The 19,495-nt window shown below is 40.8% G+C and overlaps 1 long non-coding RNA gene across 2 annotated transcripts in view; it reads right to left on the bottom strand.

Moving 5' to 3' along the window:
* The window catches only part of LOC138991502 (uncharacterized), a 35,126-nt gene that overhangs the window by 11,390 nt on the left and 4,241 nt on the right, over positions 1-19,495 (bottom strand). For both annotated transcript variants that reach the window (XR_011467481.1, XR_011467482.1), the window contains exons 2-4: positions 1,961-2,150; positions 1,497-1,740; positions 223-325 (exon numbers count right to left, since the gene is read on the bottom strand). This is a non-coding gene — a long non-coding RNA (uncharacterized lncRNA). The remainder of the gene's footprint in view (positions 1-222; positions 326-1,496; positions 1,741-1,960; positions 2,151-19,495) is intronic.

Below are 19,495 nucleotides of genomic sequence, written 5' to 3'. Positions count from 1 at the left end.
TTCTCATTTTCTTCTAATTTAAGTCATTAGCCAGTATTTTGTGTCCTTCTAAAATGGCACCCCACTCCAGTACTCTTGCCTGGAAAATCCCAAGGGCGGAGGAGCCTGGTAGGCTGCGGTCCATGGGGTCGCTAAGAGTCAGACATGACTGAGCGACTTCACTTTCACTTTTCACTTTCATGCACTGGAGAAGGAAATGGCAGCCCACTCCAGTGTTCTTACCTGGAGAATCCCAGGGACGGAGGAGCCTGATGGGCTGCAGTCCATGGGGTCTCACAGAGTCGGACACGACTGCAGCGACTTAGCAGCAGCAGCAGCAAGCCACCTTAAGTTTGGGGGGATGGGGAATGGGAAAAAATAAAATCAATTACTTAACAGTGGTTATGAACCAACTGTTAAGATATAGTTGCTGTTTTTGAGGAACTTAGTCTAGGAATAAAGATATCATATATGCAAATAACTGTGGGTAGAAAATAATAAATGCCATTAAAGAGGTATAGATAAATTCTATGAGTTCAGAGTTTCATACTATAAGAAATAGTATTGTTGAACTGATATTTTGAACTACAATGCAATAGATCAAATTAAGACCTCAAAACGTTGCAATGAAAGGCTTTCTATAGGGAGGAGCTGCTTGAGACTAGAAGAGCATTGAAGTGATAAAGAGCAGAAATATCTGGTGAAAACAGTTTATATTTGACAGGATGGACTTGACCCTAAAAGGAGACAGGACCACAAGGAGGAGAACACTTCCAAACCCATACCTACATAGTGAGATAGCCTTGGGAAGGAGACAAAAAGCTACACTGAAATTTGTTTAGAAAAAAATATATGGTGGGACTTCCCCAATTCTCCAGTGGTTAAGACCCCACCTTCCAATGTGATGGGTATTGGTTCAAACCCTGGTTCAGAAGCTAAGATCTCACATGACTCTTGGCCTAAAAACCAAAGCATTAAACAGAAGCAGTGTTTAACAGATTCAGTAAAGACTTTAAAAATGGTCCACATCAAAAAATTTAAAATTTGAAAAAATGTATGGGATATCATATCTTCCCTGGTGGCTCAGAGGCTAAAGCATCTGCCTCCAATGCGGGAGACCCTGGTTTGATCCCTGGGTCGGGAAGATCCCCTGGAGAAGGAAATGGTAACCCACTCCAGTGTTCTTGGCTGGAAAATTCCATGGACGGAGAAGCCTGGTAGGCTATAGTCCACGGGTCGCAAAGAGTTGGACACGACTGAGCGACTTCACTTACTTACTTACTTATGGAACATCATGGTAGGTTAATAGAGGAGCAGGCACAATGGAAAAGCCAAACAGACTGAGATTTTGAGGATAAGGGAGAAGAGAAATTAGCAGTGTTCTGGGGCAGATTTACATAACATCGTAAAGACCATCCTCATGATGAGAAGTGATCACCTTCCGTTTTGAATGGCCCTGGATTCTAATCCTAATCCTCTGAGACGCACAGGAGAGGAGAAGAGCACCTCATACCAACCTTTGGCAGAGCTGGTGGTGCCTCCGTGTAGTGTATGGAACCCACAGGTCATAAGCCTTCAGAGTATCAGTAACGGTGCCACAGAGAAGTCCTTGCCACTTCGGATCCACATGTGTGTGTTAGTCGCTCAGTCATGTCTGACTCTTTGCAACCCCACAGACTGTAGCCCACCAGGCCCCTCCGTCCATGGGACTCTCCAGGCAAGAACACTGGAGAGGGTTGCCATTTCATTCTCCAAAAGGAACTATAGAAAGAAAGAAAGTGAAGTCGCTCAGTCATGTCTGACTCTTTGCCACCCCGTGGACTGTATGTAGCCTACCAGGCTCCTCCATCCGTGGAATTTTCCAGCCAAGAGTACTGGAGTGGGTTGCCATTTTCTTCTCCACATGAGAGAGGTTCAAACCAACAATCTACTCCTTGTGGAAGTCCAAAGATTTTTGCACAATCCAGGTGAATACACTTACCTTGGTTCTAAGATGCCTTTTCCTCTGAATTAAGTAACCTTTCCACATGAACTGTCCCTGTTCTGCTGCATCAGCCCAGCTAAGGAACTCATTTTTTCTTTGAGGGCTCCAAGCTAACTGCCCTCACGAGGTGTTGGTGTTCATGATCCATCTTACTGAAGGTTTGGTGAAACAGAAGGGTGTTGTGTTCCTATAACAGAAAACAGATTCAAAGAAGATTTTAGACATGTCTTATTTTTTAAAGGCTTCAACCATCTGACAGCTAAGAATTTTTCAGAGGCCGTTTCACCTTATAGAGTGTCCAGTCTTGGACTATCTATAAGGCTGCTCCCACCCCTAACCACCCATGTTTCCTGTTCACTTCTTCCCGGCAAGATTTCAAACCCTTCCCATTTTATTATATAGAGTAACATTTCTCAGTCAAGGGTGGCTTTGCTCCTCAGGGATGATTTGGCAATGTCTGGAGACATTTTTGGTTTTCACTACTTGGTGGAGGGGGTGGTTACTAGAGACACCTAGTGGGTTGAAGATGGCCACACTGCTAAATATGGCCATACTCCTACATTGTGTGGGAAAGCCCCCCACAACAGAGAACTATCTGATCCAAAAGTGTTCATAGAGCCAAGGTTGGAAAACCACCATATAGAGCAAATCAGTTCTCTCCAGCCTCCATATCCCAGACTCCAAGTCTCCCCCATCTTTGAATGAACACAATTTATGAGACGGTCCCCTTCTTTTAATGGAGGAGCCCCCAATTCTCACTACAACACTCAAGAAAACAGAGACCCTGAAATCTTTAACATGAGCTGCCCTTCTCAGAAAAAGTTGTGGTTTTGAATAGAATTTTTCCTTAATACATATAAAGTTCTCATCCATACTCAACTCTACTTTCTCTGCCAGAAAGAGAAAGAGAGAAAGAGAAGAATGTAAATAGTGTGGGTGATTCTGTCCCACGTTCCACTCGAGCATATGCCCCAGAGGCGCGCAGGAAGGGAGATGTGAATCTGATGTTCCTTCAGTTGGTCTCAGTTCCTGAATCGCTCTCATAGTATGAGCAGCTCACCATACTGAGTGTGATTCAAGTGTTTAAAGATACATTTTTTTTTTCATACAACATGGCCCCTAAATGCAAGCCAACTCCTTCATCAGGTGTTTAGCTGAGAAAACAGCAATCTGTTCTGATGCTGGAGGAAAAACTGGCTGAGTTGGATGCTATAGTAGCTTTGAATGCACATTAAAAGGGCCATATATGTTGTACTTTCCAAGTGAATTAAGAGATTTTTGAGATATAATTTTCCACCTTGATCATTGACTTTAGAACCAAATTCTATGTAAAATTGTAATTACCTATTAGAAGAATGGTAGTGAGGAAGCAGAGATCTTAGGGTAGAGATTTGAGGGAAATTAAAGGGTGGGAAGATGAGATGGTTAGATAGCATCACCAACTCAATGCACATGAATTTGAGCAAACTGCAGGAGATTGTAGAGGACAGAGGAGCCTGGCGCGCTGCAGTCCATGGGGTTCAAAAGAGTGGGACACTGCTTAGCAGTTGAATAACAACAACATGATGAGAATAAAGAGAAAAGAAATTGTGAGCTAAGATCAGAAAAGCGAAGAAGTCTGAGAGACCAACGCCTTGTCTATCCATTTACAGGGCCATCTATTTGATAATTGAAAGGAAAAGCTTATTAATTTTATAAAAGGCAAGCTGCACCATAAAGGGCTTAGTTTGTTGCAATATTGATTTTTTAAAGACATTACTGCGCAATGTGGGTTCAAAATTCTGTAAACTTCCAATGTAATAATGCCTGTTGAATTGTTAACTCTCTTGTCTATGATGTCTAAGGTGAAATTTTGCCATATTTGTCCTTTAACATAATTTAATAAGTTATGTGTTAGCTTGTTTTTTAATTAAAAAGCTGCCAAGTATATGCCATAAATTCTAAACCGTTTTAAAAGTATTAAACAGCAAGGGACAATGGCAGCTCTTGTGGGTGTACCTTTGAAATCTGTTTATATTGTGTGTGCAAGTGGCTTTGTGTGAAAACAGGTTAAAAAACAAGTGGTTGCTAGTTATCTCTGTCTTTGCTGGTATATGTTCTGCCAGTGGTCCACCCTCAGTAATTTGAATTAGAGAATATTTTTCCGTTGTTAAGATGAGACTGGGAAAAAGAAAAATTAACTCATCAATATTGCATGGGTCAAGAATGCTGTTTGAGGTTTGGAAAGATAAATTCTATGGTAATCATGTTCAGAAATTCCCGTTTTAATTACAGACAGTATTTTCAGAACTGTGCTGTGGCACATGGCGCATGGTGCAGGCATTCTCTGGCTTGGGGGCTTTCTGAATAACACACCAAATACAGGGGAGATTGTTCTCTGCTAAGCACTGTTTTCAACACCAAAAAAAAAAAAAGGTAGTGCTTTCCTTTTATTTGGGCACACATTAAGAATATAGATGGGCTTCCCTGATTGCTCAGTTGGTAAAGAATCCGCCTGCAATGCAGGAGAGCCCGGTTCAATTCCTGGGTCAGGAAGATCCCCTGGAGAAGGGAAAGGCTACCCACTCCAGTATTCTCACCTGGAAAATTCCATGGACTGTGTAGTCCATGGGGTCTCAAAGAGATGGACATGACTGAGCGACTTTCACTTTCACTTAAATATATAGATACTTTGTCTGGACCTAAGTGTTACCACTTCTGTTGCTCCTGTAAAGTCAAATTTATGAAAATCAGTTTCGAATGGAGAATCACAGAAACTTAACACTGGACTGGAAATATTGGAATACTGAAAATGGATGAAAACAATTTCCTAATAGGGTTTAGTTTATTTACCCCATAATGCTACTAAAAAGAAAGTATCATTTGGATTCCAATGAAAGAACACATGATAGTCAAGGTAATAAGTATTTGAGACAGAATTTGAATCTGGTTCAGTGGGATTCCCTGGTGGCTCACACGGTAAAGAATCTGCCCTCAATGCAGGAGATCTGGATTCAATCCCTGTGTTGAGAAGCTACCCTGGAGAAGGGAATGGCAACTCACTCCAATATTCTTGCCTTGAAAATTCCACGGACTTAGGAGCCTGGCAGGCTACAGTCCATGGGGTCGCAAAGAGTCAGACATGACTGAGCGACTAACACTTTCAGTGGGATTCCCATCCATATTCTTTTCTCTACAACATTCTGCTCAGCTAGCTAACTGAACTCCATGATGAATTCGGTAATCTTGAATATAGGAACCATTAGGATACAAACACATTCAAACTTACTACAATACTATTCACTATAGGCTTATATTCTGTACAAATATTCAGTACCCGCTGAGTTAATCAGGGCAATGTACCAAAATCTCATGAAGTACACAGAATAAAGGTATATTTATCAGTTACATCACAGTCCAGTGCAGTTTGGCAACTCTCCTCAGTAGCTTTCCTCCACAAGATGATTCAGAGATCTAGTCTCCTTCCATTCTGTGATGTTGCCATCCCAGACTTGAGACCTCCCAGGCATTAATAGTAAGGGAAGTGAGAGCTGAGACAATCGTTCATGAGTGTTATAACCAGTGAGTACATCAAACATTAGGATGCAGACCCAGGCATATGGACCCAACCTAAGTGCAAGGGAGCCTGAGCCATGTAGCCCTCCTGTCCACTTGGAAAGAGACAAATGAAACTGAATTTGGCAAGCTCATAGCACTGTCTCTTCCACACCATTTAAGGGAATTTATTTCTTCAAGTAGTAAAAACACCCAATGAACTTTATGGACAGGTCAAAGTTATGACGTGGACACTAGGTTACAGGTCACAAGACTAACATGTTTTTCGATGCAAAGCTTGAAATATTAGAAGAAAATCTTCCTAGATGTTAATGGGAGGAGCTCAAGCAGTCAGTCCTGAATATCAAATAGCCCAGTAAGGAAAATACCAAAAAAGAAGTGATCAAATAAGGTCAGAAGCCAAGCTTGGAGAGTGCTAAAGAATACGGGCAGAAGAGTGAGTGGGTGTATATGGTTTAGGATTAAAGGGATGTAAAAATATCATAGCTAACGTTCATTGTTTACTATAAGCAAGAGTTAGGTTCTTAATCCCCATAACAACCATATAAGGTAAGTTGTATTATTTTATAGGTGATGAAACTGAAGTCCAGAGTTTATGTAATTTACCCATAATCCCACAGCTAGTGGGAGGCAGAGTTAGGATTCAAACCTAGGCTAAGTCTGGGTCCAGGGTCTAGGCTTTTAACCTTTCTTCTTTATTGCCGCTCTTAAAGACAAACACTGCTGGATTTCCTCTTTTATGTGATACCTGGTTTCTGACTGAGGGGCAACTTTTCTGAAAAAAAACATAAAAGGCTGGATGTTGAAGTTCCAATGTACTTTATCACCCACTGATTCATCAGGCTATACTGTGTGTTTCTTTTTCCTGATCTCATTTCCTCTTTGCAAAGTAATTATTTATTTAAAAGGCTACACAAACCAATAGATAACCCTACTCCATCACCCCACTTACAGACCTCTGCCTTTGCCATTCCAGCTCAGAGGAAATCCTACTTCTAAATTCATCCAGAGTAGAAAGTTCACAGCTTCCTTGGTAATCTGTCTCAATATTTTGTAATCTGTAGCCAGAGTAGATATACAGCATTTGGAATGTATAGGAAATCAGAAATTTTTCATCAAAATTCTGAGAAGGCCAGTAAATTCAGAATAGCATATGAACCAAAATGGCAAAATGTATGCTTTCTGCAGACCCTTCACACTTAAAGAGAAGTTGATAAATCTATCTGGGTGTTATCTTTTTCTTTCTCCATTTTGTCTATTTCAAATGCAGAATTATTGCAGACCAGAGAAGAAAAAACTACTGATTTTTTTTTTTTTTAAACGAAACTTCTTCCTTGGCCCTTTGTGGTCTGAACATCTTTCAAGAAAATTTTGAATAGCCCCTGAAAGCAGGGGTAACATTGATAATATTTAATGACCTGTGTGGACTTTCCTGATGGCTAAGCAGGTTTCAAGATGGTTTTAGAAAAGGCAGAGGAACCAGAGATCAAATTGCCAACATCCACTGGATCATCGTAAAAGCAAGAGAGTTCCAGAAAAACTATTCCTGCTTTATTGACTATGCCAAAGCCTTTACTGTGTGGATCACAATAAACTGTGGAAAATTCTGAAAGAGATAGGAATACCAGACCACCTGACCTGCCTCTTGAGAAACCTCTATGCAGGTCAGGAAGCAACAGTTAGAACTGGACATGGAACAACAGACTGGTTCCAAATAGGAAAAGGAGTATGTCAAGGCTGTGTATTGTCACCCTGCTTATTTAACTTATATGCAGAGTACATCATGAGAAATGGTGGGCTGGAAGAAGCACAAGCTGGAATCAAGATTGCCAGAAGAAATATCAATAACCTCAGATATGCAGATGACACCACCCTTACGGCAGAAAGTGAAGAGGAACTAAAAATCCTCTTGATGAAAGTGAAAGAGGAGAGTGAAAAACTTGGCTTAAAGCTCAACATTCAAAAAACTAAGATAATGGCATCCGGTCCCATCACTTCATGGGAAATAGATGGAGAGACAGTGGAAACAGTGTCAGACTTTATTTTTTCGGGCTCCAAAATTGCTGCAGATGGTGATTACAGCCATGAAATTAAAAGACACTTACTCCTTGGAAGGAAAGTTATGACCAACCTAGACAGCATGTTAAAAAGCAGACATTACTTTGCCAACAAAGGTCCGTCTAGTCAAGGCTATGGTTTTTCCAGTATGTATGGATGTGAGAGTTGGACTGTGAAGAAAACTGAGTGCTGAAGAATTGATACTTTTGAACTATGGTGTTGGAGAAGACTCTTGAGAGTCCCTTGGACTACAAGGAGGTCCAACCAGTCCATTCTAAAGGAGATCAGTTCTGGGTGTTCTTTGGAAGGACTGATGCTGAGGCTGAAACTCCAATACTTTGGCCACCTCATGTGAAGAGCTGACTCATTGGAAGAGACCCTGATGCTGGGAGGGATTGGGGGCAGGAGGAGAAGGGGATGACAGAGGATGAGATGGCTGGATGGCATCACCAACTCAATGGACGTGAGTCTGAGTGAGCTCCGGGAGTTGGTGATGGACAGGGAGGCCTGGCGCACTGCAGTTCATGGGGTCGCAAAGAGTTGGACACAACTGAGAGACTGAACCGAACTGAACTGACTGAAGCAGGTAAAGAATCTGCCTGCAATGCAGGAGATTGGTTTTGACCCCTGGGTAGGGAAGAGTTCTGGGAGGTGGAAATGGCAGCCACTCCAGTATTCTTGCCTGAAAAAGCCCACAGAGAGAAGAGCCTGGTGGGTTATAGTTCATAGGGTCCCAAACAGTTCTTTGAGCGACAGAGCACAGTACAGCAATGACCTGTATACTCGCACTGTCAATGGATATCAGCCAATCAGAAGGAACTAGGGTGGTGAGAAGAGCCCAGTTGTCCTGGTATTGACCAACTGAACATCAGTCCTACCCTTTACCTTGTTCCGTAGTGTTCTGACAGGCAGGCTAAAGGAGATTGTGTCTCCTGCAGATTGCCCCTGTACTAACATACACATGGGCTACGTGCTAGCTCTCTGTCTCTCTCTGTCTCTGTGTCAGGCACAGGTTAAAATCTGAGCATTTCTGGCTTTCCATGGAATAGTATAATTTGCTTTTTCAAACTCTGCTGAGTTGCATCCCTCCTTAACCATAACCTTAGGTCTTTGTGCCACAGTTAAAGCCCCATCCCATTTTCTCCTTGGGATTTCAAGGTGGTACTAGTGGTAAAGAATGGGCCTCCCAATGCAGGAGACACAAGAGATCTGACCCTTGGGTGGGGAAGATTCGCTGGAGGAAGGCATGGCAACCCATTTCAGTATTCTTGCCTGGAGAATCCCATGGACAGAGGAGCCTGGTGGGCTACAGTCCATAGAGCTGCGAAGAATCGGACATGACTGAAGAGACTTAGCTCGTATTTTCTACTCTGTTCATTGGAACTGGTTATCTCTTAACAAAGACTGTTAATTGGCCCCTGTATTTATTTACCCCTTCTTCCTTTTAGTAGAACTCCAGTTTTAGCAGGGAACACAACCAGTTAACCTTCTTGAAAATTGCTCTGGCATCAAGATGTAAACATCTAGCTGTGGCAGGTGGGGAATGGTCTCTACTTGCTGGCTTCTTATTGTGGTGGCTTCTCTTACTGCAGAGCAAGGGCTCTAGGGCCCTCGGGCTTCAGTAGCTGTGGCTCCCAGACTCTAGAGCACAGGTTCAATAGTTGTGGTGCGTGGGCTAAGTTGCTTGGTGGCATGTGGGACCCTCCTGAATCAGGCACCAAAGCTATGTCTCCTGCACTGGCAGGCAGATTTTCATCACTGAGCGACCAGGGAAGCCCCCCAAATGTTTGTTTTTTAATATAAAACTGTGGATATGATTCTAATGACACAGCCTCCACCATATAGGTAAGGACAACACTCTGCAGAATTGGGGTGCCTCAAGGGACAGGAGGTCCTAAAGACCCCACACAGCAGAACCACCTATCTGCCATGGATAGGTGGATCACATTCATTTTTCTCAATTTTATGTAAGATAGAATGAAATTTCTTTCTTATCTGAGCTACTGTATTGTGGGGGTGTCTTTCTACAGGAGCTTCATGTATACCTGACACCAGAATATACGATATACCCAAAGATTATTTCTAAGCTAAAGGTCAATATATTGACAAATGAAGTGAGCCAGATAATGGCTAAACACTAGATTCTTAAGCCCTCTAATTATGATCTGAAATTTCCTGTCCCCCTAGATTCATATCTTGAAACTTTAATCCCCAAATATGATGATACAACACACGAACCCCCTAGATACATGTGTTGAAACCTTAATCCCCAAATGTGATGATAATCCCCAACTGAGAATATTGAGCAAATGAGAATATTCCGCTCAATATTCCATAATAACCTAAATGGAGAAAGAATTTGAGAAAGAATAGATACATGTATATGTATAACTGAATCACTTTGCAGTACACCTGAAACTAACACAACATTGTTAATCAACTATACACACTAATATAAAAGAAATCTGTTCTTCAGAAGAGTCCTCATTCAACCATACTGCATCCTGATCTTGGACATCCACTTCAGAATTGTGAAATGTAAATTTATGCTGTTTATAAATTACCCATTCTATAGTGTTTTGTTATCAGAGCCCCCACAGACTAAGATACCTGTCCAAATTGGACTGAACACTTGTCTCTAGGATTCAAGTCAAAATACTTAACAGTGCATATAACCATGGGCCAATAGAACTAATCAGAAAAGTTCTGGTAATGACTTAAGATCAGCATGCAATGATTTATATCATCCCTGAATTTCATTGAGGCTATTAGAATTACTTGGGCTAGGAGGAAATATGATTGGAAAGTGACCCAAAAAGCAATACTATTGAAACTAACTGGACTTGAATTACTTCCATTGTTAGAAGGATCTAACACTCCTTTGCAAGGATCTGTAGTTTCCTAGGTGGGCAGTTCTTGTGGTGCTGAAGTCAACTTCATTCTTGAGAATCTATGAGAGAATAGTTTGACTTTTCTGTTTTCATTTATTTATTGGCTGTGCCGGGTCTTCGTTGCTGTGTGAAGGCCTTCTTTAGTTGCAGCTCTTGAACTTCTTCTTGCAGGGTTTTCTCTTGTTGCGGATCACGGACACTAGGGTGTGTGGTCTCAGTAACTGTGGCCCACAGGCTTGGTTGCCTTCCGACATGTGGAAGCTTCCCAGACTAGAGGTCAAATCCGTATATCCTGCAATGGCAGATTCCTAACCACAGAACCACCAGGGAAATTCTGAATTTTACATCCCTGCCCTCAGTGAAAACCATGAGTTGGGACTGGGATTATCCACCAGCCCCTCTTTGGATGTTGTTTGGAAACATTAAGAACTAATTCCCTCTCATTAAGATCTGTGTCTGAAAATGCAACACTCAGGGCTTCTAACAATGGAAGTACTACTTCCAGTTGATAAGAGACAACCCCTATATTCTTGTCTCCCCTCCCCTTCACCAATAACCCCATCAAGAAATAGGAATGTATCACACTCTTGCAGTATTTTATACTTCTGCAGCAAATATGACAAAATGTTCCCACCTCAAGGAGAGCTGTGGCTACATTAAAGCCTGTTGTTATTTTTGGGGTACTTGAAATATTTTATGAAACATTTGTAAGCTTATGAAATATGTTATGACTTATAATACTATAATTAAGTATTAATATAACAAAATTAAAGAAGCAGTCAAATACTCTAAGTGATTTTCACACTAGCAAAAAATAAAATGAACTCAATGGGCTACCTGACTTTTTTATGAGGTCACTGTTTACTAGGTTAAGGAAATCTATTTTTTCATGTATCTCTTAGTTTGTAGAACTGTTAATGATGTTTGTCCTTCTTTCTGAACTGTTTTCACAACCTATGGATAAAGTAATGCTCCAATCAAGGTCTATTGCGAACTACTGGATTAGTTAAAATTTTCTTCTGGATTTTCTGTAAGATGACCAACCACCTTATATTTGGCCAACTGAATATAACAAGTTTCCTCACATGGGCTATATTCCACTCTTTTTTTTTTACAATCTCTCTCACCCATGAAAAAGTTCAATTTAAGTGACACTAGGAATGCAGTTTTATTATCTTTCTGTCAGCTTTCCTTGATTATTCTTCAAATTCATCTGTCTAAATTCAGGGGTTTCATCTGTCTTGATTGAATTACATTTTTCAACTTCTTCAGTTCAGTTCAGTCACTCAGTCATGTCCAACTCTTTGTGACCCCATGGACTGCAGCAAGCCAGGTTTCCCTGTCCATAACTAACTCCCGAAGCTTACTCAAACTCACATCCGTTGAGTCGGTGATGCCATCCAACCATCTCATCCTCTGTCGTTCCCTTCTCCTCCTGCCCTCAATCTTTCCCAGCATCAGGGTCTTTTCAAATGAGTCAGCTCTTTGCATCAGGTGGCCAAAGTATTAGAGTTTCAGCTTCAGCATCAATCCTTCCAGTGAATATTCAGGACTGATTTCCTTTAGGATGGACTGGTTGGATCTCCTTGCAGTCTAAGGGACTCTCAAGAGTCTTCTCCAACACCACAGTTCAAAAGCATCAATTCTTGGGTGCTAAGTTTTCTTTACAGTACACCTCTCTCATCCATACATGACTACTAGAAAAACCATAGCTTTGACAGACTTTTGTTGACAAAGTAATGTCTCTGCTTTTAAATATGCTGTCTAGGTTTGTCAAAGCTTTTCTTCCAAGGAATAAGCGTATTTTAATTTCATGGCTGCAGTCACCATCTGCAGTGATTTTGGAGCCCAAGAAAAGAAATTCACTGCTTCCATTGCTTCCCCATCTATTTGCCATGAAGTGATGGGACCGGATGCCATGATCTTAGTTTTCTGAATGTTGAGTTTTAAGCCAACTTTTTTGCTCTCCTCTTTCACTTTTATCAAGAGGCTCTTTAGTTGTTCTCCACTTTCTGCCATAGGGGTGGTGTCATCTGCATATCTGAGGTTATTGATATTTCTCCCGGCAATCTTGATTTCAGCTTGTGCTTCATCCAGCCTGGCATTTCACAATATAAGTTAAATAAGTGGGATAACATACATCCTTGACGTACTTCTTTACCAATTTGGAACCAGTCTGTTGTTTTATGTCCAGTTCTAACTATTGTTTCTTGACCTTCATACAGATTTCTCAGGAGGCAGGTCAGGTCGTCTGGTATTCTCATCTCTTGAAGAGTTTTCCACAGTTTGTTGTGATCCACACAGTCAAAAGCTTTGGCATAGTCAATAAAGCAGAAGTATATGTTTTTCTGGAACTTTCTTGCTTTTTCAATGATCCAACGGATATTGGCAATTTGATCTCTGCTTCCTCTGCCTTTTCTAAATCCAGCTTGAACATCTGGAAGTTCACGGTTCACATACTGTTGAAGCCTGGCTTGGAGAATTTTGAGCATTACTTTGCTAGTGTGTGAGATGAGTGCAATTGTGCAGTAGTTTGAACATTCTTTGGCATTGTCTTTCTTTGGGATTGAATGAAAACTGACCTTTTCCAGTTCTGTGGCCACTACTGAGTTTTCCAAATTTTGCTGGCATATTGAGTGCAGCACTTTCACAGCATCATCTTTCAGGATTTGAAATAGCTCAACTGGAATTCCATGACCTCCTCTAGCTTTTTTCATAGTGATGCTTCCTAAGGCTCACCTGACTTCACATTCCAGGATGTCTGGCTCTAGGTGAGTGATCACACTATCGTGGTTACCTGGGTTATGATCTTTTTTTGTATAGTTCTTCAGTGTATTCTTGCCACCTCTTCTTAAGGAAATTAAATCGTACAATGTTGACATCATTTCTTAATAAAGCAATGAAACTGTTATAGAAGTAAACAGGAAGACTGGCAAGGTAAGTGTTAGTTGCTCAGTCATGTCCGACTCTTTGTGACCCCATGAACTATAGCCTGCCAGCCTCCTCTGTCCATGGGATTCTCCAGGCAAGAATACTGGAGTGGGTAGCTGTTCTCTTCTCCATGGGAACTTCCTGACCCTGGGATTGAACTCTGGTCTTCCTATATTTCAGGCAGATTCTTTATCACTTGAACCGCCAGGGAAGCCCAGGAAGCCTGGACTTCTGACAAAAATATAGGAAATCTCCTCACATAATTGTTGGTTCAAAACTAGGAACAACCACTATGACTTTGTCAAAAGCTTATCACATCTGATTAAACTAATGTTCCCTTCTGATCTGATGAAACCTGAAAAAAAGAAAAAGCATCAGTTAAAATCTAACTCAAGAGGCAGGGGTTCATCTTCATGACACACTCAGAACAGAGGGAGAAAGCTGATCTGAACTTGACCATGGCATACTGTATGCAAAGGTAACTGAAGGACTGTGCTTTGCCGATTCTGACTCCCCTCCCTTGCACTCCCAAATAACCAAAGTTAATGCCTTAAGATAATACAATAGTAAACTAATAGGTAATTTAAGAGCCTGAAAGTGGTAAAGTACTTCCCAAATACTTATTCAGGGAAGAATTTAGAGGTCATGAAAAATCACTGTAGCACTATTTACAATAGCCACACCATGGAAGCAACGTAAATATCCATGAAGAATGGATAAAGAAGATGTGGTACACACATACAATGGAACATCACTCGGCACTTAAAAAAAAAATGAAACTTGGTCATTTGTAGAGATGTGGCTAGACCTAGAGTCTGTCTTACAGAGTGAGGTAAGTCAGAAAGAGAAAAACAAATATCGCATATTAATGCATGTATGTGGAATCTAGAAAAATGGTAGAGGTGAACCTATTTTCAGGGCAGGAATAGAGATGCAGATGTAAAGAACAGACACGGACATGAGGGGTAAAGGGGGATGTTGGGTGAAATGAGAGGTTGGGAATGACACGTACTCACTACCATGTGTAAAATAGATAGCCAGTGGGAAGCTGCTGTATAGCACAGGGAGCTCAGCTAGGTGCTCTGTGATGACCTAGAGGGGTGGGATGGGGGTGTGGTGGAAGGGAGGTCCAAGAGGGCGGGGATATATGTGTAACTATAGCTGATTCACTTCATTGTACATCAGAAACCAACACAACATTGTAAAGCAACTATATCCCAATTAAAAAAAAAAAAAAAGGAGATCATGATAGATCAACATATAGTCCAAGGGCTGTGGAGACAGAGTTCTCACTCAGCAACAGCTAGCCAGCCTCTGGATTCCAATGATGCCTGACTGTGAAGACCCATCCCTGCCCTTTTCAACAATAACTGACACTTCCTTTCTTTAGTCTCCTACTTCCTGCTTTTCATCTCTCCCTGGGGCCCACCCCCCTCTCCTCCCTGCCCCCACCATCAGCTGCTGCCAGCAGTAACTTAACCTTGCAAAGTAAGCAGCCTGGGGGCAATTGCTTCTTTTCCATATTCTAGGGTGTGTGTGCAACATGCTTAATTGCTTCAGTCTAGTCTGACTCTTTGTGACCCTGTGGATCTATGGATCAAAGCCCTCCAGGCTCCTCTGTTCATGGGATTCTCCAGGCAAGAATACCGGAGTGGGTAGCTATGCCCTCCTCCAGGGCATCTGCCTCACCAGGGATCAAACCTGCATCTCTTATGTCCCCGGCATTGACAGGTGGGTTCTTTACCACTAGCGCCATATCTGCTTCTCAAAGAGTAGTTCCTAGAGCAGCACCAGCATCATCTGCCTGGAAACTTGTGAGAAATATAAACTCTCAGGTTCCACCCCATACCTACTGAACAGGAAACTCTAAGCATGGGGCCTAGTAAACTTTTAACAGACTCTTGCAGTGATTCAGATGCATGATAAAACTTGAGAATCACTGTTCTATCAAAGAGAATTCTTAGAAGTCTGAAGCCCTTGAAGACCTCAGGTTAAAGCTCTGATTCTTGCTGCTGCTGCTGCTGCTAAGTCGCTTCAGTCGTGTCCAACTCTGTGTGACCCCATAGACGGCAGCCCACTAGGCTCCGCCGTCCCTGGGATTCTCCAGGCAAGAATACTGGAGTACATTGCCATTGCCTTCTCCAATGCATGAAAGTGAAAAGTGAAAGTGAAGTCGCTCAGTCCTGTCGGACTCTTAGTGACCCCATGGACTGCAGCCTACCAGGCTCCTCCATCCATCTTGAGGGACCTCAAAACCCATTTGAAGTGTAAGGAAGATTTTGAATCCTCAGAAGAATCAACTTTGAGTTTTCTATGACAAAACTCTGGAGGTACACATTTAACACTTTTGGGGAGCACTTACCACATCCAGGTACTGTGTCAAGTTCATATCCATCTATGGTATCCGTTGTCTCTTATTACAAATAAGGAAACTAAATTTAGAAAGACTAAGTGATTTGCCCTGAGTCATATGGTTAGGAAGCCATGGAGCCAGGATTCAAAGCCATGCAAGTGAATTTCATGCACTGTTTGATTTGCTGTATCTTTGAAAAGGGGTAATGAAACACAGCTCCAGGCTGAAAGGTACTGATTAGACTTTTCATTCAAGGAGATTGAGCCTCAGAGCTCTTGCTTTTACCCTGGGCTTTTTGAATTATCTGTAGAAGTTAGTGTTTGCTTTAATTTCTCCCTGTAGGTGAGAAATTGTTGTGATTAATAATCTTGACTTCCCTCCTGGATCCCTAGTTTGTTTATTAACATACTAGTAGTTGTATCCTAGGAGTAAAATCATCTGGTACCATGGAAGTAACATAAAATAGATAAAAAGATACGTGTATATGATCTTACAGTTTGTTCCTTGGCAGTTTTTACTGAATTATAACAATGTTTGTTTACAAATAAAGGTAATTAAAAAATATTTGTTTTCAACAAAACTTCAGTTCATGTCATATTCAAATTAGAAATAGAGCCATATAATTTATAAAAGAACAGAGTAATAGCATATATTGAATTGATGTAGTGATAAAAATAATTTTCCTGGATTTTTCCCTTTTGAGATAGATAATTATTATGAAAATATGTACTTTTTAAAAATCAAAACAACATAAAAGTTACATATATAAATGTGTTAGAAGAATCCCAAGACTTTATTTAGGTGCTTACTTGATCCTTTATGTAAGCTAGCAATCTGTACTGGCAAAAAGTGGCATTGTAAGTCTACACAGTTTTACTAAGATGACATGGTTCCACCACATTTATAGTGAAGATCATTAAAAAGCTTTTTTTTTTTTTTAAGTAATGGATTAGTTTAAATTTCCACTTACTTTGATAAAATATTAAAGTCTAGCTATAATTAGCAGTAAGCACTTCAAAATAGATTGTGGTTTAAATATTAATAATTGATGTGACCTGTACCTTCCATATAAAAGATGTTGATACATGTTTCATTTTTACACATGGGTATTTAATGTCCAAAATGTATGCACTAAGAAAACCATGTCATGCTCCGTGAAAAACGATCAATACTAAAAGATTTGCATCTGGCAGGGGTTTGTGCAGGGCAAGAAGAAAGAAGAAGTAGATATCCTGCATGTTTTGTTGAAAAAAGTCCTACCAAGCAAGCAAGAGGTAGTGAACTGGTACCCCTACAAGGAATAGGAAAAAAAAAAAATGCAATATAATTGTCAGGCAAGTGTATGCTCCTCGGTTCTGTCTCGTTACAACAAAGATTTGGAGCAACAGACATTAAAGCCCTCGGCGCATCACAGCTCTCGGGTTTTGGAGAAACCGCGTTATAGCTCTTACACCAATCAGTGGTACAGCTCTGTTTTATTTAGAAGACAGCAGGAGGATCCATCCTTGAAGCGTGAGGGCATGCCAACCCAAAGTGGGGGAGAGAGAGGGAGAGAGAGAGAGGGAGAGAGAGGGAGAGAGAGGGAGAGAGAGGGAGGGAGAGAGAAAGCGCGTGCGCTCTTCTTTTTATATGTTTTTCCTCCCCCTGGGCCTGCCCTATGCAAATTGGGCTAGCCAGGAGTGCTGTTTGTTCCACCTGAAGCCCTCACTCCAGTCCTCAGACCTTCCTTTGACCTCCTTTGTTTTATTTTTGCGGGCTTTTCCCTTCCTAGTCTTTTAGCCACCGCCATTTTGGACTCCTGTTTCCTATTCTAACTACCTAACAATGATAAAAATATCATTTGATCTAAGAATGCCTTCATTCCCCACCGTGCCAGCTAGATGAAGTGGAAATACTCAGCTGCCTTAGTTGGGACAAACTCAAAACATGGATTAGGTCCTCGAAATGAGCAGATGACCTCTGGATAGGATGATTCAGTAGGCTGCTTTAATAATATACCATGACTTCCCTTAGAACAGAAACCACTCGGTTTGGGGAGATTGCAGGTGAGAGGGAAATTTGACACTTGCAGAGCTTAGTTTTAGTTTGCTTTGTAATACATTACCCACAGCAAATTTACCTCTATCTTTAGAAATAAAGATGACATCTGTCATGAAGCCTCTTACATTTTTTTCTATCTGCTATTTCCAGTGTCATATATCTGACATGTGATAACCTCCCTTTATAAACTCAAATGTTAGGGACAAGATTTTATTCATTTCGGGTGCCCACATGGCTATTCTTGACCTACTTGCAAATACATGACAAGATCCACTGCACATTCTCTTATACTGAGGTTTCCGTTTCTGACTCTGAACACACCTTTCAAGCCTAAAATCATCTTTATTATACGTACCTAGGAATCAGAAAATTAAACCTTAGAAGTCCACTCGGCTTCATTTTAGGTAGATACCTTTCTGCCTGCCCTTGAGGCATTAACAATTTACGTCACAAGAAAGTATCTTTTTTGGTTTGTTTTTCAGAGCTAAACATTTAAATCTTGAAGCATTTTGTTTCTTTGCAAACATCTTTGTTAGAATTAAAAAAAAAAAGTGTTGATCAAAATGTTGTCTTAGTTGTTACTGACAGCTGTTAAAATGCTGCTAAAAATACAGCGCCGACTACTGAAAAGCTAACTGCTCCTGTGAAGTCCTAATGAGAAATTCTAAATGAGTTTTTCATCACGTTCAGCAGAGACTCTTATTTCCCACACCTGACCCACTGGATTGTTTCACTTTTCTGTGGTTGTTATTGCCCATAATATCAGAAAAGCAGCCGGATGCATAATTCTAATGAGCTCACAAACCATGCAGTTATTTATGTAAGATTAGCATAGTTATTTAAAGGTGATGAATTTTCTGCACTAAACCAAGAAAAAGAGAAGGAATTGCAAATATCTTTATTTTTATTAAAATACACGGCTCTGAGTCCCCCTCCCCTTTTCAACCACTGTACATTATTTCTAAATTTAGAACATCAGTGTATGCACAGTGCAATCTGATTTGCCTCTAATAATGTGGCACGCTAATTGTGATGCATGTTCTGTTTGGTGCTCTGTCAGCTCAAAATCTGGTCATCGAGATGGATGAGGTTTGTGTGTTTTCTGTTTAAAATGACTGCAAATGAAATTAAGGTAGACAGATGAATAGTTAGGTAAACAAATATGGAAATTAATGAGTAAGCAAAGCTAATAAAAATATTCCAAGTAGTCCAGAAACTTGAATTGGGTCTATTTTGGGTATTAACAAACTCTGATATGTTTTGTATTTCTCTTCTGGTCCACAATTTCTTATTTGCTTGCAATGTTTATAAACTGTAACATGTGTGTTTTGCAATAAACAAAGAAGAAATTCTATTTTATATTTTTCCCCTATTCATCTTTTCTCTCCAACACCGCCCGCCCTAGCCCCGCCTTTCTCTCTCTGACTCTCTCTGTCTTTCTCAACTCTTCCTAACAGCTGGTAAGAGACAGGGGGGAAAAAAGCTCAGCTTTTTTGAAAGAAAAAAAAAAGTGCCAGCATGACTAGGCTTATTAATGAAGTTATCTATGTCCAAATGCTTAGCCTTCAACTTTTTAAGATTATTGAATACAATTAAATTATATGCTACTTAACGGGCTTTACTTTCCTATCAGTAAATAAAGATCTAAAGGAGATCTAATACATTTCAAAATGTATTTATGGGGGTGGGTGTTGCTTATCATTT

Source organism: Bos mutus, chromosome 17, assembly GCF_027580195.1.
Source record: "Bos mutus isolate GX-2022 chromosome 17, NWIPB_WYAK_1.1, whole genome shotgun sequence".
Classification (NCBI taxonomy): Eukaryota; Metazoa; Chordata; class Mammalia; order Artiodactyla; family Bovidae; genus Bos; species Bos mutus.
This window is presented reverse-complemented; position numbering and strand designations above follow the sequence as displayed.